This window comes from Dendrobates tinctorius, unplaced genomic scaffold (genome assembly GCF_039654945.1).
Source record: "Dendrobates tinctorius isolate UK_male_01 unplaced genomic scaffold, ASM3965494v1 ptg000213l, whole genome shotgun sequence".
In the NCBI taxonomy this organism is placed as follows: domain Eukaryota; kingdom Metazoa; phylum Chordata; class Amphibia; order Anura; family Dendrobatidae; genus Dendrobates; species Dendrobates tinctorius.
This window is the reverse complement of record NW_027361880.1, coordinates 3932376-3956047: the sequence shown is the minus strand read 5'-3', so window position 1 is coordinate 3956047 and position 23672 is coordinate 3932376.

The window sequence follows — 23672 nt, the reverse complement described above, 5'->3', positions numbered from 1 at the left end:
AAAAGCGGGGGAGAGGAAAAAGGGGTTCCCTAACCCGTATGTTCCGTTCAACAGGAGGGCCTACAGGAAGCCGCCGTTCGGAAAAAAGAAAGACTTTAGACCCCAGGATCGCTGGGGAAATAAGGACCCCAAGCAAAGAGGCAACCTATTCGGGAAACGTCCCTTCAGAGGAGACAGATCCCGATAAAACCGATATACCGGTAGGTGCCAGGCTATTAAGATTCAGCCGCCAATGGATGAAGGTGACATCAAACCCGTGGGCCCTAAGTATTGTATCATCAGGCCTAAAATTAGAATTCGTTCGGTATCCACCGAACTCCTTCTTATTGACTTCTATGAAGTCCCGTTCTCAGCAGGAAGCACTGGAGATGGAGATTGCGGTACTGCTATCTAAACAGGTTCTAGTGGAGGTCCCAGACGACGAAACAGGGATGGGCTTTTATTCTCCTCTATTCTTAGTCTCAAAACCAGATGGCTCTTACAGGACTATAATAAATTTTAAAAAACTTAATACCTTCCTAAGACTGAGGTCGTTTAAAATGGAGTCGATTAAGTCTGCAATAAAGCTTTTGTTTCCCAGGTGTTATATGGCGGTCTTGGACCTAAAGGACGCCTACTACCATCTCCCCATATATCAAGGGCACCAAAGGTTCCTGCGGGTAGCAGTCTGGTTCAGAGGTTGGATTCAGCATTTCCAGTTTGCGGCAATGCCATTCGGGCTATCCATGGCTCCTCGGGTATTTACCAAATTAATGCTGGAAGTAATGTCATATGTAAGGCTGAATGACACCCTAGTTGTCCCTTATTTAGACGACCTGCTCATAGTGGGGAATTCTGTTTCACAGTGTGAAGCAAGACTAGCTAGAATTATCTCATCCCTACAAACACTGGGTTGGCTAATTAACTGGGAGAAATCCAGACTAGAACCTGTGACCTGTCAAAGGTTTTTGGGCCTGCAAGTAGACTCTGTAACTGAGGAGTGCTTTCTGCCAAACGCCAAAGTAATGGCCATAATCGACAAAGTACAGAATGCTACAGGAAGACCCGTAATATCATTGAGACAGGGCATGTCCTTGCTGGGGTCACTAATATCATGCATTCCAGCAGTGCAATGGGCTCAGTTCCACTCTAGAGGACTACAGTGGGCTATTCTGCAGGAAATAGATAGACTGCAGGGGCGGCTGGAAGGGAAGATATCCCTATCGCCCGAGGTGGTTGAATCCCTAAAATGGTGGTTAATTCCTTCCAATCTATCGAAGGGAGTACAGTGGTGGGTGACTCCCTCCAAGATACTCACCACAGATGCCAGCCCCTTAGGTTGGGGAGCCCACCTAGAGGAGCACATGGTACAAGGCTGGTGGCGGGAGAATGAAATAGAGGCCTCCTCTAATGTAAAGGAGCTAACAGCGATTTTTTATGCGATATCTCGCTTCCTCCCGCAGTTAAGAGGCACCCACGTAAGGATCCAGACAGACAATACCACCGCAGTGGCCTATATAAACCGGCAAGGAGGCACGCGGTCAATGCCACTGATGTCTATCGCAGGAAAGATTCTGGAGATGGCCGAGGTCCATCTTCTCTCCTTGTCAGCGCTCCATATAAGAGGAGTGGACAACTCCCGAGCAGACTATCTCAGTCGCCAGGCCCTATACCAGGGAGAGTGGGTCCTCAGCAGAGACGTGTTCGAAATGATAGCGTCAGAATGGGGCAGACCGGAGATAGACCTATTCGCAACCAGAGCCAACAGGCGCGTAAAAAGGTTCGCTTCTCTCTACAGGTCGGACAACCCAGATATTCTAGATGCCCTCCAAACACCCTGGGCATTCCAACTAGCCTATGCCTTTCCTCCGATGGTGCTACTACCAACAGTAGTCAGGAAAATAAGACAGGAGAGGGCGAGGGTCATCTTGATAGCCCCGTTTTGGCCAAAAAGACCGTGGTTTTCATGGCTGAGAGCCATGTCGGTAACCGACCCGTGGATCCTGCCGCTGCACCAGAATCTTCTCTCGCAGGGACCCTGCTACCATCCACAGGCCAAAGCCCTGCACCTAGCGGCCTGGAATTTGAAAGGGAGCTACTGAGGCAGAAGGGTTTCTCAAGGAACCTAATCAATACCCTGCTACAAAGCAGGAAGGAGTCCACGACAAAAATTTATGCTAAGGTGTGGAGGAAGTTCCTGGCCTTTCACCCAACAAAACTAGCTGGTGAAGTACCCATTATGGCCATTCTAGAGTTTCTACAAAGAGGCCGAGAACTTAGACTCTCAGTAAGCACTCTTAAGGTCCACGTGTCAGCCCTAGGAGCCCTGTTCAACTATAACGTGGCAGCAAATAGATGGGTGACTCGGTTTATCTCGGCCTGTCAATGAGCAGAACCGGTGCATGTGCCTCGACTTCCAGCGTGGAACCTTACTTTAGTTTTGGATGCCTTCACTCAGGCACCATTCGAGCCCATAAGCTCAGCATCAGTAAAGTGCCTCTCATTGAAAACGGCTATGCTAGTGGCCTTAGTATCGGCCAGGAGAGTGAGTGATCTTCATGCTCTGTCAGTAGACCCACCGTTCCTGTTAACAACACGAGACAGCCTCATTTTAAAGACGGACCCGTCCTACCTGCCCAAACGGGCAACTAAATTTCATAGGTCTCAAGAGATATGCCTACCTTCATTCTATGAGAACCCGTCAACACAGGACGAGGAGAAATATCACACCTTAGATGTGAAAAGAGCTGTGCTAGCCTACCTTGATAGGACCAGTCCCTGGAGGCAGAGTAGGTCTCTGTTTGTCTCATTCCAGGGCAGCAGGAAGGGGTCTGCAGTTACATCAGGCACGATATCCAGATGGATTAGAGATGCGATCACAATGGCGTATCTGACAAAAGGAGAAGACCCTCCACTGGGGATTAAGGCGCACTCTACTAGAGCCATATCATCCTCCTGGGCCGAGAGGGCGAACGTCCCAATTGAACAAATATGTAAGGCTGCAACCTGGTCTTCTCCATCTACCTTTTATAGTCACTATAGACTAGATTTGTCCTCTACCGAGGATCTAACTTTTGGTAGATCAGTCCTTAACACGATGTGCCCGCCCTAGTGATTATCTCTGAAAATCTCTCAGTGGGTGCTGTCGTGGCGAAGAGGAAAAACCGGATTACTTACCGGTAATACTCTTTTGTAGAGTCCACGACAGCACCCGCTCACTTCCCTCCCGTAAGAATTTTTTCACACATGGGTCTCCTTGGTGGTGGAGATTATGATTTAAGTTAGATATGTGATTAAACTTAGTAAGCTTAAAACTGCATAGGGGTAAGATAAATGAATCGCCCAAGCAAAATGACTAAAACATGTATGGCGGTTCCTCCGTTGTTCTCGGTAATACAAACTGAGGGAGCGAGGGGGACTGCCCCATTTATCTCTCTGTAGGTTTCCTGTTCCTGGGGCGGATCCCCTCTCTCAGTGGGTGCTGTCGTGGACTCTACAAAAGAGTATTACCGGTAAGTAATCCGGTTTTCTGCCTGTGTTAGTGTTTTCATCTTGCTTCACCGTCATTATATGTTGGGGGCTGCCTATTGCTTTGGGGTCTGCTCTGGGGCAGTTTAGTTTTCCCCTTTCTTTCTTTAGGCCTAGCTATTTCTCCGGCTGTGATCGAGGGGTCTAGGGCATCGTAGGAACCCCCCACGGCTACTGCTAGTTGTGTTGATAGGTTCAGGGGTCTGCAATCCGATAGCTGCCAACTTCTCTGGTTTTCTGGACTTAGCTAGCATTTCTGTTTTTGCCTCCTACGGTGACTCAATCATAACAGGGGGGTATGGCTAACTCCAGATTTTCATGGGCCCAGGGCCAAAGAGTGTCAATGGGCTCCTTGAACACATGCCACAATTCATGAACCTCTGATACGGCAGAGAAATAGCGGTATAGTACAATGAAAAATACTTCACTTCTTACATCTCATGACTGATATCCATTTTAAATTCCCCAATAGCTCCAAAAACGGACAGTATATTACTCCATACAGTATTATGACCACCGCATAGTGCGCTATACAGAGTAATGAGGCCCATATATTTCTCCATACAGAATCATTGGTCCCATATAATGTTTGAAACAGTATATGATGAGCTCCACATAATGCTACAGTATATGTTGGTCCACATGGATGAAGCTCCACTGTGTTATGGGCCCAAATAATGCTCCATATATAATGGGCCCCATTTCTAATGCTCCAGTGCATAATGGGCCCTGTAAATGCTGCTCCATGCTGCTCCAGTGTCTGATGTCCACCTTTGGAGTGCTCCAGTGTATGGTGGGCCTCATATATCATTTTCCAGAATATAGTGCTCCCCAAAAATAGCTGTCCCAACATTGAAAACAATTAAATAAGTCTCCACGCTAGGGAATCCCTGTACTAGTCTGGACTCCTCGTCGTCCCCATCTTCCATCTCACTGCACTTGGACTGTTTAGGCAGAGGGCGTGCACACGTGATGTCATCGCACTCTCTGACCAGAATGTCACTGTCAGGAAACGCAGAAGACATCACGGTGGTGGAGCAGGGAGAGGTAAGTATTTCAACTTTGCAAGTGCTGTGATCCTGAGCAAGCAGGGGGGGCCCACTCGTTGGCGACGGCACTGGCACAGGGCCGCTCATAGTACGCCGGTGTGTCTGACGGCAGGTGTGCACCCCCACCGTCAGAGACACTTGATTCTACTATGAGGGACCTTGTGCCAGTGCCGTTGCCAAAGAGTGTGCCCACCCACCTGTCCAGGGCAATGGCACTCGCACGGGTGCGTGCGCCAGGTGGTGACCCTGGCCCTGTGGGGGGAGGCAGCCCAGTTAGGGAAGTGGAAAAATTGGCATATGTTGATGTTGGACATTCAGCAGCTGCAAATGGAGTAATTGGAGAAGTCAGCGGAAGAGGAGGACAAAAGCAAGCCATTTTTCTGGCAACCTACGTGTCAGCAGGGGAGGGTGGGACAAAATCCTTTGAAACCCAAGCATGGTTCATTTTAATGAAGGTTAGATCATCAACATTTTGTGTCAACAGACGGGTCCTTTTTTCTGTCAGGATTGATCCAGCAGCACTGAAGACTCATTCAGATAACACACTAGCAGCAGGGCAAGCGAGCTCCTGTAAGGCATATTGTGCCAATTCAGGCCAGGTGTCAAGTTTACTGGCCCAATAGTCAAAGGGGAATGACCGGTGAGGGAGAACATTGATATGGGAGGAGAAGTAGTTTGTTACCATAGTTGACAACTGCTGTCTCCTGTCACTTTCGATCGATGCAGTATTACCAGTCGTGTGAGCGGTACTTGAAAAATCAGTCCACAACATTGTCATGAAACCCCTGTGCCCAATGCCACTTCGGCTGTGTGCTTCATGAACACCTCTTCCATGTTGCCCCCTACGGCTCGTTGGAAGAACATCACCGCCGCTGTGTGCTGGGAATGCCTCAAACAAACGGTTTACCAGAGTTGCTTGTTTGTTAGCCAATATTAGCTCTAGGTTCTCCTGTGGCATGATGTTTTGGAATTTGCCTTTATAGCGTGGATCCATGATGCTGGCCAACCAGTAGTCGTCATCGTTCATCATTCTGGCAATGCGGGGGTCCCTTTTAACGATCTGCAAGGCATAATCAGACATGTGGGGCAATGTTCCAGGTGTCAATGATGCACTGCGAGTGCTGGGTGGAGGAGCACTTTCTGGCAAATCCACATCCCTCCAGTCACGCACAAACCCTGTACCTGACCTTGCCACGCCAACATTTTTTCTTGCCCCCTGAGAAGCATCCTCCTCCCCAAAATAATCATCCCCATCATCCTCCTCATCCTCCTCTTCTTCCGCCATCTCGTCCACGAGACATCCCTGAGCAGACAATGGCTGACCGTCATCAAGGCTTCCCTCCTCCTCTTCCCCCTCGGCTGCAGACGCCTGCTCCTTAATGTGCGTCAAAGTTTGCATGAGCAGACGCATAAGTGGGATGCTCATGCTTATGATGGCGTCGTCTGCGCTTACCAGCCGTGTGCATTCCTCAAAACACTGAAGGACTTTACAGAGGTCTTTCAGCTTCGACCACTGCACACCAGACAACTCCATGTCTGCCTGCAAACTGCCTGCCCGTGTATCCTCCCACAAATGAATTACAGCCTGCCTCTGTTCGCACAGCCTCTGAACCATGTGCAGGGTGGAGTTCCACCTTGTTGCAATGTCAATAATTAGGCGGTGCTTGGGAAGCTGGAGCAATCACTGCAGCTTCTGCATATGACTGGAGTGTACGGGCGAACGCCGGATGTGCCACCACAGTCTTCGCACCTTATGGAACAGGGGTGTTAACTCCAGATAATTATTGAGGAGGCACTGCACCACCAGGTTCAAGGTGTGAGTCAGGCAAGGTATGTGTCTGAGTTTTGAAAGGGCTATGGCTGCCACAAAATTCCGTCCGTTATCACTAATTACCTTGCCTGCCTCAAGATGTAGACTGCTCAGCCATGACTCAGTTTGTCGCTGCAAGTAGTCAGCCAGTACCTCCGCAGTGTGTCTGTTGTTGCCCAAACACATCATCTTCAACACAGCCTGCTGACGCTTACCACTAGATGTTCGATAGTGGGACACCTCGTGTGCAGCACTGGCAGCTGCGGATGGAGTGCTCGTGCGACTGCGTTCTGTGGACGAGCTTTCGCTTCTGGAGGAGGAGGTGGAGGGTCGACCGCCTACAGCCAACTGTTTCCTATACCATGGGCTAGGCAGCACTGTCCCACCGCCGCTGTCCCCGGTGCACCCTGCATCCACCACATTAACCCAGTGAGCAGTGATGGACACGTAATGCTGACTACCTTCATTCGGAGCAGGTGCACATGTGGCACGTGAGGCTTGGTAGTCCGTCCACGCTTGCAAGTGCATGGTGGTTAAATGTCTAAGCATGCAACTGGTACTCAAATTTCTCAGAATTCTCCCTCGGCTAAAGGTCTTTGCGCACTTCTTACAGATAACTTTTGCCTGATCATTAGGATTTTGTTAAAAAAAGTGCCACACTGCACTCTTCCTACTATGGAAGACATTTTGAGACCTTGCACGCTGTGCTAATTTGACCATCTGGCCAAGCTGTCCTGCAACTCTTTTGGTTTTTGTAACATGTTTTTGGACTGCTACGGTCCTGCCAGATAACAGCTGTTGCAATGTCGTTGCCTGCTGCGGATCCTCCTCCTCCTCTTCTGAGCTATTGGCAGTGGCACCCTCTCCCCCAATGGATGCCAATCTGGATCAACAACTCGATCATCCATCACCTCCTCTTCAATTTCATGTGCACCTTCCTCTGTGTCACTGTGTAAGGTGGTATAGTATGCGGGAAGAGGCACCTGAGTTTCATCAGGGTCTGATTCTGCCTCAGTACACTGCGAAGACAATGTATTGCTCTTAGTGAATGTACCAGCAGAAAAATCTAGCAGTGGCTGTGCATCAGTGCACTCCATGTCAGATTCATCTTGGACTGGGGAATTCACGATTTGACTTGCTAACCCAGGCATGGTATGTGAAAAGAGCTCCACGGAGTAATCGGTAGTGTGGCCTGCCACATCCTTCACTTTTGGTAGGGGTGAAGGACACAAGGAAAGGTGTTGTTCCTGACCAGGAGCCTCCAATGACGACTCAGTGCTTTTATTTTTAGAAACTTCAGAAGAGGAGGCGAGAGAGCTGGAGGCTGTGTCAGCAATGTAAGCCAAAACTTGTTCCTGAAGCTCCGGCTTTAAAAGTGGTTTACCTACGCCCAGAAAAGAGAGCCTTCGAGGCCTTGTGGAGCCAGATGATGATGCAGACTCAACACCTCCTGCCTTAGGTGCTATTGTGCTTTTGCCACTACCAACAGATGCAACACCACCACCATCGGGACCAGCTGGCAACCCCCGCCCACTTCCATGGCGTCTTCCACCATACTTGCTCATTTTTGTGAAAATGTACCCAAAATTCCACCAGCTATATGGTACTGTAAAAGAAGGTAGAAGGTGTATCTACTATTGGTGAGATTTTGAATCTCACTAGAGATTTGAGGACGCAGAACTATTGTCTCTGGCCCAGTAGAGATTACACCTCAATGTAACAGGCTGAAATTGGATGGTGTATGACAAGGTGTAGGGTGTCTATAGGATTGGTGTGAATTTGTATCTCACTATAGATTTGAGTAAGCTGAACTATTGTCTCTGGCCCAGTAGAGATTACACCTCAATGTAACAGGCTGAAATTGGATGGTGTATGACAAGGTGTAGGGTGTCTATAGGATTGGTGAGAATTTGAATCTCACTATAGATTTGAAGACGTTGAACTATTGTCTCTGGCCCAGTAGAGATTACACCTCAATGTAACAGGCTGAAATTGGATGGTGAATGACAAGGTGTAGGTTGTCTATAGGATTGGTGAGAATTTGAATCTCACTATAGATTTGAGGACGCTGAACTATTGTCTCTGGCCCAGTAGAGATTACACCTCAATGTAACAGGCTGAAATTGGATGGTGTATGACGAGGTGTAGGGTGTCTATAGGATTGGTGAGAATTTGAATCTCACTATAGATTTGAGGACGCTGAACTATTGTCTCTGGCCCAGTAGAGATTACACCTCAATGTAACAGGCTGAAATTGGATGGTGTATGACAAGGTGTAGGGTGTCTATAGGATTGGTGAGAATTTGGATCTCACTAGAGATTTGAGGATGCAGAACTATTGTCTCTGGCCCAGTAGAGATTACACCTCAATGTAACACGCTGAAATTGGATGGTGTATGACAAGGTGGAGGGTGTCTATAGGATTGGTGAGATTTTGAAGCTCACTATAGATTTGAGGATGCAGAACTATTGTCTCTGGCCCAGTAGAGATTACACCTCATTGTAACAGGCTGAAATTGGATGGTGAATGACAAGGTGGAGGGTATCTATAGGATTAGTGAGATTTTGAATCTCACTATAGTTTTGAGGATGCAGAACTATTGCCTCTGGCCCAGTAGAGATTACACCTCAATGTAACAGGCTGAAATTGGATGGTGAATGACAAGGTGGAGGGTGTCTATAGGATTGGTGAGATTTTGAATCTCACTATAGATTTGAGGACGCAGAACTATTGTCTCTGGCCCAGGAGAGATTACACCTCAATGTAACAGGCTGAAATTGGATGGTGAATGACAAGGTGGAGGGTGTCTATAGGATTGGTGAGATTTTGAATCTCACTATAGATTTGAGGACGCAGAACTATTGTCTCTGGCCCAGGAGAGATTACACCTCAATGTAACAGACTGAAATTGGATGGTGTATGACAAGGTGGAGGTTGTCTATAGGATTGGTGAGAATTTGGATCTCACTAGAGATTTGAGGACGCTGACAATGATGCTCTCAGTCCAAGTATGGACGCAGGCAGCCTAATAAGCAGGACTGCTGCACAGTGCACACACAAAAGGGTGGAAAAATGAATGCTTGGTAACTGTGCAGAAAAGAGGAAGAAAAGTATTTTTGCTTTTAAAAAAGCAGTTTGCACAGCAGTGTGCAAACAGCAATGCAGCTATCAGGGAGCCTTATAAGGCAGCCTAATAACTAACAGAGCTGATGCACAAAAATAGAGCTTCCCCTGTCACTGCACACAAAGTGTTGTGTTGTAAGTGGAAATTGCTAACAGCAGAAGCAGTTTTTTGGTTCTTCTTCCCTGCCTAACGCTCTCCCTACAGAATCAGCAGCAGCAGCAGCTCTCCCTATGCTAAGATCGGCATAAGTAAGATGGCGGTCAGCGTTCACGCCCTTTTATAGCCCCTGTGACGCCACACAAAGCTAGCCAATGACTTGCATGCCCTTCTCAAAGATGGTGGTGACCGATGCCTATGTCATCGCGTTGCCCACAGTGTGCGTCCTCCATCATTGGCTGAAAAAGGGCGCTGGAAGCATCTTTTGAAATGCGACTTTCTCGCTCTGGTCACCGACCTCATGGCCGACCTCACGCTATGGTCGGGTTTCGTTTCATGAAACCTGACTTCAGCGAAAGTCGGCGACTTTTGAATATGACTGACCCGTTTTGCTCAACTCTACTGAACAGTGCTACTTGTTCTCTGATCTATTATTGGATATCTCCAATTCATTAAGGAATTGATTTCCTCTAACAGTTTTATATTAAATGAATGTTGGGACCTGGTTGTAATAAGTCTACAATACTGTATTATGTAGCAAAATAAAAATAGTAGAAAAATAAATGTATTCACCCACTAATATATATAGAGAATTTCAGAAAAAAAAATATACAGTATATAAAAATATAACCTTTATTAACCTTTGTATACAGTGGGGGGAAAAAGTATTTAGTGAGCCACCAATTATGCAAGTTCTCCCACTTAAAAAGAAGCGAGAGGCCTGTAATTGACACTATAGGTAGACCACAACTATGAGGCTGTGTGCCCACGTAAGCGTTTTTTAAGAGTTTTTGAAGCGTTTGGCCCGGTCAAAACGCTTCAAAAACACATAAAAGAAGCATCCCATTCATTTTAAATGAATTCCGCACTTTATGTGCACATTGATGCATTTTTTTCCACTCAAAAAACGTTTAGCGGCCAAAAGTGCAGCATGCTCATTAATTTTGCGGAAAAGTTCGCGTATTTGCTATTTCTATGAGTCAGAAAACGCGTGGAAAAAAACGCATCAAAAACACGCGGTTTTTAACCCCTTTACCCCAAGGGTGGTTTGCACGTTCATGACCGGGCCAATTTTTACAGTTCTGACCACTGTCCCTTTATGAGGTAATAACTGAAATGCTTCCATGGATCCCACTGATTCTGACATTGTTTTCTTGTGACATATTGAACTTCATGATAGTGGTAAAATTTCATTGATATAACTTGCGTTTATTTGTGAAAAAATGGAAATTTGGCGAAAATTTTGAAAATTTTGCAATTTTCCAACTTTGAATTTTTATGCCCTTAAATCACAGAGATATGGCACACAAAAAACTTAATACGTAACATTTCCCACATGTTTACTTTACATCAGCACAATTTTGGAACCAAAATTTTTTTTTGTTAGGAAGTTATAAGGGTTAAAAGTTGACCAGCGATTTCTCATTTTTACAACACCATTTTATTTTTACGGACCACATCACATTTGAAGTCACTTTGAGGGGTCTATATGATAGAAAATACCCCAAAGTGACACCGTTCTAAAAACTGCACCCCTCAAGGTGCTCAAAACCACATTCAAGAAGTTTATTAACCTTTCAGGTGCTTCACAGGAATTTTTTGAATGCTTAAAAGAAAATGAACATTTAACTTTTTTTCAAAAAAAAAATTATTTCAGGTCCAATTTTTTTTATTTTACCAAGGGTAACAGGAGAAATTGGACTGCAAAAGTTATTGTGCAATTTGTCCTGAGTACGCTGATACCTGATATGTAGGGGGAACCACTGTTTCGGGGCTTGGCAGAACTCAGAAGGGAAGGAGCGCCATTTGACTTTTTCAATGCAAAATTGGCTGGAATTCAGATCGGCCGCCATGTGACGTTTGAAGAGCCCCTGATGTGCCTAAACAGTGGAAACCCCCCAAAAATGACACCATTTTGGAAATTAGACCCCCCCAAGGAACTTATCTAGATGTGTGGTGAGCACTTTGAACCCCCGAGGGCTTCACAGAAGTTTATAATGCCCGGGCGTGAAGATAAAAAAAATCATATTTTTTTCCACAAACATGATCATTTAGTTCCCAGTTTTTTTATTTTCCCAAGGGTAACAGGAGAAATTGGACCCCAAAAGTTGTTGTCCAATTTGTCCTGAGTACGCTGATACCCCATATGTGGGAGAAATCTACTGTATGGGCACACGTCGGGGCTCGGAAGGGAAGTAGTGACGTTTTGGAATGCAGACTTTGATGGAATGGTCTGCGGGTGTCATGTTGCCTTTGGATAGCCCCTGATGTACCTAAACAGTGGAAACCCCCCACAATTGACCCCATTTTGGAAAATAGACCCCCTAAGGAACTTATCTAAATGTATGGTGAGCACTTTGAACCTCTAGTGCTTCACAGAAGTTTATAACGCCCGGGCGTGAAAATAAAAAAATCATATTTTTTTCCACAAAAATAATATTTTTGCCCCCAATTTTTTATTTTCCTAAGGGTAACAGGAGAAATTCGATCCGAAAAGCTGTTTTGCAATTTGTCCTGAGTAGGCTGATACCCCATATGTGGGGGTAAACACTGTTTGGACGCATGGCAGAGCTTGGAAGGGAAGGAGCACCATTTGACTTTTTCAACGCAGAATTGGCTGGAATTGAGATCAGACACCATGTTGCATTTGGAGAGCACCTGATGTGCCCAAACAGTGGAAACCCCCCAATTCTAGCTCCAACCCTAACCCCAACACACCCGTAACCCTAATCCCAACCCTAACCCTAACCCTAATGGGAAAATGGAAATAAATACATTTTTTTAATTGTTTTATTTTTCCCTAGCTAAGGGGGTGATAACGGGGGGTTTGATTTACTATTTATGGCGGGTTTTTATGTTTGGCAGCTGTCGCACGCTAAAAGACACTTTTTATTGTAAAAATAGTTTTTGCATCACCACATTTTGAGAACTATAATTTTTCCATATTTTGACCCACCGAGTCATTCGAGGTCTTATTTTTTGCAGGACGAGTTGACGTTTTTATTGGTACCATTTTCGGGCACGTGACTTTTTTTATTGCTTTTATTCAGATTTTTAGGACACAGAATGAACAAAACCAGCATTTCAAGAATTTCTTTTGGGGGGTGCGTTTACACCGTTCCGCATGAGGTAAAATTAATAAGGCAGTTTTATTCTTCGGGTCAGTACGATTACAGTGATACCTCATTTATGTCTTTTTTTATGTTTTGGCGCTTTTATGCAGTGAAAACAATTTTATATAAAAAATTATTTTTGCATTGCTTTATTATGCGAGCTATAACTTTTTTATTTTTTCACTGATGATGCTGTGTGTTGGCTAGTTTTTTGCGGGACAAGATGACGTTTTCAGCGGTACCATGGTTATTTATATCCATCTTTTTGATCGAGCGTTATTGCACTTTTTGTTTGGCAGTACGATAATAAAGCATTAATTTTTGCTTTGTTTTTTATTTTTATTTTTTAAGGGGTTTGCTAAAGGGGTTAACTAATGGGACAGTTTTATAGGGTGGGTCGTTATGGACGCGGCGATACTAAATATGTGTACTTTTGTTGTTTGTTTTTTTTTATTTCCAAAAAATGAATTTATTAGGGAATATTTATTTTTTTTTTTTAATTTACTTAGCGATTTTTGATAAATTATTTTTACACTTTTTTTTATTTTTAACTATATTACACTGTTCCAGGGGGTTCATCACTGTCATGTGTGAGATCGCTGATCTGACACATCACAGATCCCTGTGACAGATCAGCGATCTCACACAGGCACTGCACAAGGCTTCCTCATGCCTGCGCTCTGCAGGCCCCCGAAGGTCGCCGCCGCCATATTGGATCCGGAGACCTGCAGGGAAGGAGGCCCCCGCAGCAGCGCTGTACATCGCGCTGCTGCGGGGGTCTCGGGGAAGCACGAAGGGAGCCCCCTCCCTGCCGATGCTTCCCTAAACCCCCGGTACACTGCGATCGTGTTTGATCGCAGTGTGCCAGGGGTTAACATGTCGGGGGCGGTCACGCCAGGTGTCAGCTGTGATAATCAGCTGACACCCGGCTGCGATCAGCTGCTCCCCCCCCCCGTGAGCGCCGCTGATCGTGCTAGACGTACTATCCCGACCATGGGCATAGGGGGCCGGGTCTCATGGACGGGATAATACGTCAGATGGCAGAAAGGGGTTAAGCAAAAAACGCGCAAAAAACGCTCGTGTTCTGGGAAGGTGTCCGGTTTTGAAGCAGAAATTTTCTGCATACGTGGGTACATAGCCTGAGAGTCAAAATGAGAAAACAAATCCAGAAAATCACATTGTCTGATTTGGCAACATTTACTTTGCAAATTATGGTGGAAAATAAGTATTTGGTCACCTAAAGACATGCAAGATTTCTGGCTCTCACATACCTGTAACGTCTTCTTTAAGAGGCTCCTCTATCCTCCACTCATTACCTGTAGTAATGGCACCTGCTAGAACTTGTTATCAGTATAAAAGACACCTGTCCACAACCTCAAACAGTCACACTCAAAACTCCACTATGGTGAAGACCAAAGAGCTGTCGAAGGACACCAGAAACAAAATTGTAGCCTTGCACCAGGCTGGGAAGACTGAATCTGCAATAGGCTAGCTGTTTGGTGTGATGAAATCAGCTGTGGGAGCAATAATAAGAAAATGGAAAACATACAAAACCACTGATAATCTCCTTCGATCTGGGGCTCCACGCAAGATCTCACCCTGTGGGGTCAAAATGATTACAAGAACGGTGAGCAAAAATCCCAGAACCACACGGGGGACCTAGTGAATGACCTGCACAGAGCTGGTAACAAAGGCTACCATCAGTAACATACTATGCCACCAGGGACTCAGATCCTGCAGTGCCAGACGTGTCCCCCTGCTTAAGCCAGTATATGTCCGGGCCCGTCTGAAGTTTGCTAGGGAGCATATGGATTATCCTGAAGGGTATTGGGAGAATGTCATATGGTCTGATAAAACCAAAGTAGAACTGTTTAGTAGAAACAAAACTCGACGTGTTTGGAAGATACAGAATGCTGAGTAGCATCCAAAGAAAACCATACCTACTTTGAAGCATGGGGGTGGCAACCTTATGCTTGGGGCTATTTTTCTGCCAAGGGACCAGGGCGACTGATCTGTGTACATGAAAGAATGAACGGGGCCATGTATCGTGAGATTTTGAGTACAAACCTCCTTCCATCAGCAAGGGTATTAAAGATGAAAAGTGGATGGTCAGCATGATAATAATCCCAAGCACACCACCAGGGCAATGAAGGAGTGGCATATGAAGGTCCTGAAGTGGGCTAGCTAGTCTCCAGATCTCAACTCCATAGAAAACCTTGGGAGGGATTTGAAAGTCCGTGTTGCCCAGTGACAGGCCCAAAGCATCACTGCTCTAGAGGAGATTTGCATAGAGGAATGGGCCAACATACCACCAACATGTGTGCCAACCTTGTGAAGACTTACAGAAAACGGTTGACCTCTTTCATTGCCATAAAAGGATATATAACAAAATATTGAGATGAGATTTTGTTAATAACCAAATACTTATTTTCCTCCATAATTTGCAAAATAAATCTTGGCAAATCAGACAAGGTGATTTTCTGAATTTGTTTCCTCATATTGACTCTAATAGTTGTAGTCTGCCTATGATGTCAATTACAGGCCTCTCTCATCTTTTTAAGTGGGAGAACTTGCTCAATTGGTGGCTGACTAAATATTTTTTCCCCACTGTATGTACTTCAGGAATAATGGTCAGCCCCAAATTTGTGTTTCCATGGAAAACTGGAGTTAATAACTTGGTAAACTTTTGTCAGTCAGTATGTGAGCAGTTGATCTTTTCTAGGGGTGTGTGGTAAGGCTGGGTTATTTTGCTACATTGCTTCCTCTACTTGTTTAATTTGGCATATGTTTTTTCCCTAGGGCTAGCAACAGGGGAATGGGACATGATAGTAGTTACAGCCCGTCTAAACGAGACTGCACCTGTAGTTTGCCGCCATGCATATGCGGGTGTGTCAAATGAACGAGTATCACGGAGAGTTCTCACATAACCATGCATAATTGCTATCTCTTTATTCTAAAGTAGCTGTCCTCCCACCCCTCTCATCTCTCCGGACACAATGTGAACACATTGGTTATATGTACGACTATGACCATCACATTCTAGCTATCTCTTCATATGAATACACCCTAGAGTTATATTTTAGATAAGAGTCTATATAGATTTTTGGTGTGATACCCTCAGTAATGATTCAGGGAGTTGCTCTTAACCCGCGATTTTGTCCATAAGTACAATAGGCTAAACATTCATTGTTAGCACCCTTTTCAATACAAACAGGTTCTCTATCTCTCCCTTTCTTGTTTTTGGCTGATTTCCATCTTGTTATTTTCCAACTGTGAGATCTTGGCTTTCATCATGAAATAGGCAGTTTAGAAGGAAAGGGAAGAGTCCTAAAGAGAGAAGATTGCACAGAGAGATGGAATATTTTCTACAGTAGAATCTCTCACCTTGTAGAACAGGTCTTCAAATTGTCCTCCTGTAAGATGTTTCCAGTCTTATCTTATCTTCCAATATGTCTTTTTCTATAATTGTTCTTCTAATCAGATTCTTCTTTTTTGCCTTGTATTGTCACTGTCTTAAGGTAAATGTAGTTGGCTTACTTGTCCTTCTAATTTTTCACATAGCAGTCTTCACATCATCACGGCAAACTCAATGTCAATGGTTCCAGTGTCCATTTTCCAGAAAACAAACACTAAGAAGCGTGGACGGAGAATAAGAACTACTCTCATGAACATCTTCTAGTGATATGAGGTGACACAGAGTGGGGCATAGCAGACATGGGGAATATGTGAGTTTTATGGGCAAATGGGGCAGCTGTTGCCTCAGGGCATTTACGTTATAGATTTCCTATAGGACCCTGATTTGTGTCAGGGACATAGAGTGACGTACAGAGACAGACAATTCATGGGTCACAGGCAAAAAAGGATACCAGAAATAACTGAAGAAAATAGAAACATAATTCAATTTTTCTTTCCCATTCTGCTGAAAACAGAAATAGCTGAAGCATGATTTTAGAATTTTGTACATTATATACAGTGGGGAAAATAAGTATGTGATACACTGCCATTTTAGCAAGTTTTCCCACATACAAAGAATGGAGAGGGCTGTAATTTTTACCACAGGTACACTTCACCTGTGAGAGACATAATCTAACAATAAAAAACAGAAAATAACATTGTATGATTTTGAAATAATTAAATTGCATTTTATCACATGAAATAAGTATTTGATCACTAGAAAGAATTCTGGCTCTCACAGACCTGTTAGTTTTTTTTAAGAAGCCCTCCTACTCATTACCTGTACTAATTGTACCTGTTTGAACTCATTGTCTGTATAAAATACACCTGTCCACACACTTAATTACACTTCAACCTTTCCACCATGGTCAAGACCAAAGAGCTGTCTAAGGACACCAGGGACAAAAATTGTAGACCTGCACAAGGCTAGGATGGGCCACCGTACAATAGGCAAACAGCTTGGTGAAAAGGCAACAATTGTTGGCAAAATATGGAAACACAATCTTCCTCGGTCTGGGGCGCCATGTAAGATCTTATCTCGTGGGGTAAGGATGTTTCTGAGAAAGGTCAGGAATCAGCCCAGAACTACACAGGATGACCTGCTCAATGATTTGAAGAGAGCTTGGACCACAGTCTCAAACATTATCGTTAGTAACACCCTACGCCATTATGGATTAAAATCCTGCAGGCACACAAGGTCCCACTACTCATGCCAGCACATGACTAGTTCTGTTTGAAATTCACCAATGACCATCTGCATGATCCAAAGGAGGCATAGGAGAAGGTAATGCGGTCAGATGAGATCAAAATAGAATTTTTTGGTATCACCTCCACTTGCCGTGTTTGGAGGAAGAAGAAGGATGAGTACAACATTTATACTAAATGCAGGAGTGAAAATTAAAAGGAATCTGTCAGCAAGAATTCACACCCCAAACTATTTACACTCACTGGCCACTTTATTAGGTACACCTGTCCAACTGTGTGTTAAGACTTAATTTCTAATCAGCCAATCACATGGCGGCAACTCAGTACATTTAGGCATGTAGACATGGTCAAGACAATCTCCTGCAGTTCAAACCGAGCATCAGTATGGGGAAGAAAGGTGATTTGAGTGCCTTTGAACGTGGCATGATTGTTGGTGCCAGAAGGGCTGGTCTGAGAATTTCAGAAACTGCTGATCTACTGGGATTTTCACGCACAACCATCTCTAGGGTTTACAGAGAATGGTCCGAAAAAGAAAAAAAATCCAGTGAGCGGCAGTTCTGTGGCCGGAAATGCCATGTTGATGCCAGAGGTCAGAGGAGAATGGGCAGACTGGTTCGAGCTGATAGAAAGGCAACAGTGACTCAAATTGCCACCCGTTACAACCAAGGTAGGCAGAAGAGCATCTCTGAACGCACAGTGCGTCGAACTTTGAGGCAGATGGGCTACAGCAGCAGAAGACCACACTGGGTACCACTCCTCTCAGCTAAGAACAGGAAACTGAGGCTACAATTTGCACAAGCTCATCGAAATTGGACAGTAGAAGATTGGAAAAACGTTGCCTGGTCTGATGAGTCTCGATTTCTGCTGCGACATTCGGATGGTAGGGTCAGAATTTGGCGTAAACAACATGAAAGCATGGATCCATCCTGCCTTGTATCAACGGTTCAGGCTGGTGGTGGTGGTGTCATGGTGTGGGGAATTTTTTCTGGGCACTCTTTGGGCCCCTTGGTACCAATTGAGCATCGTTGCAACGCCACAGCCTACCTGAGTATTGTTGCTGACCATGTCCATCCCTTTATGACCACAATGTACCCAACATCTGATGGCTACTTTCAGCAGGATAATGCGCCATGTCATAAAGCTCGAATCATCTCAGATTGGTTTCTTGAACATGACAATGAGTTTACTGTACTCAAATGGCCTCCTCAGTCACCAGATCTCAATCCAATAGAGCATCTTTGGGATGTGGTGGAACGGGAGATTCGCATCAGGGATGTGCAGCCGACAAATCTGCGCCAACTGTGTGATGCCATCATGTCAATATGGTCCAAAATCTCTGAGGAATGCTTCCAGCACCTTGTTGAATCTCTGCCACGAAGAATTGAGGCAGTTCTGAAGGCAAAAGGGGGTCCAACCCCTTACTAGCATGGTGTACCTAATAAAGTGGCCAGTGAGTGTATATGCATATATATGCTTTTTTAATGTAAATTTTCACCTGAGCAAAATACACAGGTATCAGGTTTTGCTGCTTTTTTGGTGCCAAAATCTGATAAAGTTGAATCTGATTCTTTTTTTTTGTACTAAACTTTATCAGCATGCACAAGAGACAAATGTACCCTGAAAAAACTGCAGTAAAAAATGCACCAAAAACTAAGCAAAACTTGTTTTTTGTAAGCAGCTTAAATGCAGCTTAAACTTGGCATAAAAAAAAACCGCTGCAAAAATGCAACGTTTGAACATAGCCTTAGAAAGTCAGGTCCAGCAATATCTTTGCCTGTCCAGTCCATTACTGTGAAATCAGTGTTTGAATTGATATCCAAATGAAGCTGAAGATCTGTAGCCTTTGTCACTCCAGCTCTATTCTCTCTGTCCAGTTCTGCCTCCTCCTACTTCACTGACAGACTCTATGTTGTGTGACTTCAGGCAAAGGAGCCTCCGGTCAAGCGGGAGGAGACTGCTCTGGGTGGGTAATAGAGCTGAAGTGACAAAGGCTTCAGATCTACACACTCTTTTGCATATCAATTCAAAAACTGATTTATTGGGAACAGACTGGCCATAAAAAAGGTATTGGTGGACTTGTTTTTGAAAAAGTTACATGCACATATAAATAAAAAACACAAAAATTGAGCTTGGTTTAAGTTGGTACACATGCAGCATATAATTGCGTGTTCACATGGCCAAAAAGCATACAAAACCTACAAAAGACAAAATGAAAAAAAACCCTGCTGTAATTAAATAAGTAAAAAGCAAAAGTGCATTTAAATTATACAGAGTTCTTAGTAATACTGTATTTGATCAAACATAGCATAAAAGCCGTCCCACCATGGACAAGGTGACTCTGTGGTCGGGGCGGTCCTACAGTGTCTAATATTAAAAACCATATCATGTGTCAAAATTGACGCCTGTGTGAATAAGGGCAGACAAGGACCGGTTCCCAACCACTGGACACCAGTCAAGGGAAGCCTTTAAATACAATTTCCAGCTCAGGAGAGGGAGGCCACACCCCAGCTTGCACAGAATGCAAAAATACAAAGAAAAAACACAAAAATTGAGCTTGGTTTAAGTTGGTACACATGCAGCATATAATTGCACGTTCACATGGCCAAAAAGCATACAAAACCTACAAAAGAGAAAATGAAAAAACCCTGCTGTAATTAAATAAGTAAAAAGCAAAAGTGCATTTAAATTATACAGAGGTCTTAGTAATACTGTATTTGATCAAACATAACATAAAAGCCGTCCCACCATCAACAAGGTGACTCTGTGGTCGGGGCGGTCCTACACTGTCTAATATTAAAAACCTTACATGTGTCAAAGTTGACGTCTGTGTAAATAAGGGCAGACAAGGACCAGGTCCCAACCACTGGACACCAGTCAGGGGAAGCCATTGAATATAATTTCCAGCTCAGGAGAGGGAGGCCACACCCCAGCTTGCACAGAATGCAAAAATACAAAGAAAAAACACAAAAATTGAGCTTGGTTTAAGTTGGTATGGGTCGCCCTCCCAGGCCTGTGGGGTACTCGGTACCGGGCCGGTCTCTCAGATGGGAATGTCACAGCAGCGGTGACCCGGTCCGTGGCCCTCGGTGCCCAAATAAAAGGGGGATTGAATGGTGGGAATGGAATGGATTAGATGAATAGTTCGTGATGCCACCTGTGGTGTTCGGCAATTGAGATGTTAAGCCGACGCTGCATGCAGATCCTCTGGGACTGATGGTGTAGTGCAGCAAAGATGTTAAAGCTCCCCACAGGCGGAGCTGCAGTCCCAGGGTAGTGCAGATGCAGAGGCAAAGGGAAGGCGTAGGTGAGGCAATGCCGGGCACCAAGATGTAGCGGTGCTGGGTGTGTTGGCGCAGGAATAAGTGGAGGACACCAGAGCATGTAGCTCCAAAGTCTTTCTCACAGTCTGTTGTGCAAACCGGTGCCTGCCTCCGTGCTGTGTCCTCCAGGTCAGGGGCTCAGTCAACCTCCAGGCAAGATGGAATGCTCCCTTCCAACACTCCGCCAACATGTGCCTTTCTGAACGTCTCCTCTATAGCGCCTCCGAGTGAAGCACTTCCAGCACCGAGCCACACCGGAGCCCCTCCCTTAAGATGCTCCCAAGAACTATACCCGCACAGCAGACAATTACAGCCCACCCCGGGGTCTCCCCGCTCCTAAGTCCCGGCTCACTATCCAAGTCTTAGATGGGAGTAGTGCATTTACAGCCCACTACTCCACCGGTGTCTGCTGTAGGACCCTTAGTATCCATACAACCTCGGGGACCAGGCCCCATCCTTGCGCTTAGAACTTCTAGGCAGGGTTCTTCTCTAAACCCACGTCCTCTGTTCCCTTTTAATCCTACGTTGCGTACTAGTCTTTCTTTCTTATGGAAGATCAGGTTTCTCTTCAGTGTCTGTCTCTTTCCTTCCTTTCCCGTGCCAGCAGACCCAGGTCACTGTGATCTGCTGCAGCACTTCTTTCCTCCATCCCTCTCTCAGGGATCTCCTCTCTCCTCACTCTCTGACTCTCTGACTGACTGCTTACTGCTTACTGAAATCCTAAACCTTCCCGCTCTTATGTATTCTAACTCCACCCGCCTCCCAGCACGTTTCGTGTTCCAAGCAGGGAGCCACCAAAGGTGCTCTGCTACACTCCAAGCAGGGAGCCGCAATGTGGCTTTGCTACACTACTTTGTGATGATGGGTGCAGGTGTTGGAGCGTGGTCAGGAGCCTCCAACTTACCTGGATGGTGGGGCACCACACCTCAGGAGGAGGTGCAGTACCTCTATGGCAACTGAACCCTCAGGGGCACCACAGGTATACATGCAGCAGGTAATTGCATGTTCACATGGCCAAAAAGCATACAAAACCTACAAAAGACAAAATGAAAAAACCCTGCTGTAATTAAATAAGTAAAAAGCAAAAGTGCATTTAAATTACACAGAGTTCGTAGTAATACTGCATTTGATCAAACATAGCATAAAAGCCGCCCACCATCGACAAGGTGACTCTGTGGTCGGGGTGGTCCTACACTGTCTAATATTAAAAACCTTATCATGTGTCAAAGTTGACGTCTGTGTGAATAAGGACTGCTCTGGTTGGGTAATAGAGCTGAAGTGACAAAGGCTTCAGATCTACACACTATTTTGCATATCAATTCAAAAACTGATTTATTGGGAACAGACTGGCCATGAAAAAGGTATTGGTGGACTTGTCTTTGAAAGAGCTACATGCACATATAAATAGTTTGGGGTGTGAAATCCTGCCGACAAATTCCCTTTAAGTATGGAAAAATGTGCAAAGGTAAGGAAAATTACCGTATATTGCTCCTCATTTGGAACAGATTTTTGTGTTAGCTAAAGAGAACGCACCAATAGGAGCATGAAAGCTGCAATATGTAGACAAGATGTTAAGCTGTGATTTGACAACCTTATGAATTGTATGATTTGAGAAATCATCTGATACATTTAATTCACTTTCATGTGAATATTCTGTATTTCCCAACACTTACGATATGTGCCATTTATCAATATACGATTCTGGCTGAGGGTATATTTAGGAGACAAAGTACTTGTGCAGAGAATTACAATGAGTCTCGAAATTTCCCAGAGGATCATTGCATGGCGAATAAGCATACTTATCTTGGCATGCCAGAACCAGTAGGTCGATCTCCGAAAGAAGAAACGTTACCTGTGAGACCCCAGACCAATGCCTCTCACCTAACAAAATCAGATCTCATACTTTGCACTGATGAGGAGCAATACCCCGAAACACCATGTCTGTAAATTGAGATTCTGATTTGGCTTTTATCCTAAGTCACATTTCAAGGCTCATTAAAGGGTCGATAGAAACTTGTAGGATTGCTGCGTCCAACATATGGCTCTATAGAGCGCTCTGAAGAGGCAATTTGCATATTAAATGTGTCTCATAAGCATTTCTCTTGATATGAGGATACGAAGAGTGGGACGTAGAAGACATGAGGAACGCGATAGATTTATTAGCAAGTTTGGCAGTTGTTGCCACGGGGGTAATGGTTATGGATTCCCTATAGGACCCTGCTTTGTCTGTTTATTGGGGCCTTTGCATGTAATTTCCGGAGCCTCCGACACTTTAGGTTTCTTTCTCTCGCAGTTATTTGTTGCAGTCTTTGGGCCTCTTACAGACTCTCACAATTCCTCCCTCTTTGCACGGTCTCTCCCTTGACTTTCACAACGAGTAATAGAGGGACTGGAGCCAGAACTCTTAAATCTAGGACAGAAGAGGAGGGTGTGAGGGGGTCAGTTAGGTGAGGGCATAAAAGAGAAGGGGAGGGGTGACGAGGGAGGGGCCGATGGGGAGAGAAGCACAGCAGAGAGACAAACAACATCCTCACCCCCCACAGAACAGTGTGTTCAGGCACATCAGTGTGTCTGCATGGGCGCTACTGTGCATAGCCTTGGTACTGGGTGTTATTGAGCCTTGGAATGTCAGTCCCAGCGTCTGTGCAAGCTACTGTGCAAACTCTGCAGATGTAGCAGTCCCTTTTATTCATTTATTGTGTTAACTACGTGGAACCTTGTCCACTTTGATATTTTCCTAATTAATGCAATCCATTTTGTAGTTGTGGAAATGACATTCTAAGCCCCGCTACTTTCTTCTGTGTTTTTTTGATGACATTCTAAGCCCCGCCACTTTCTTCTGTGTATTTGATCTGGGCCAATGATGTGATAATAAATTATAAATTGTTGATTATTGTAAAGAAATCATTTAGAATAAAAATTTGTGGCTCCAG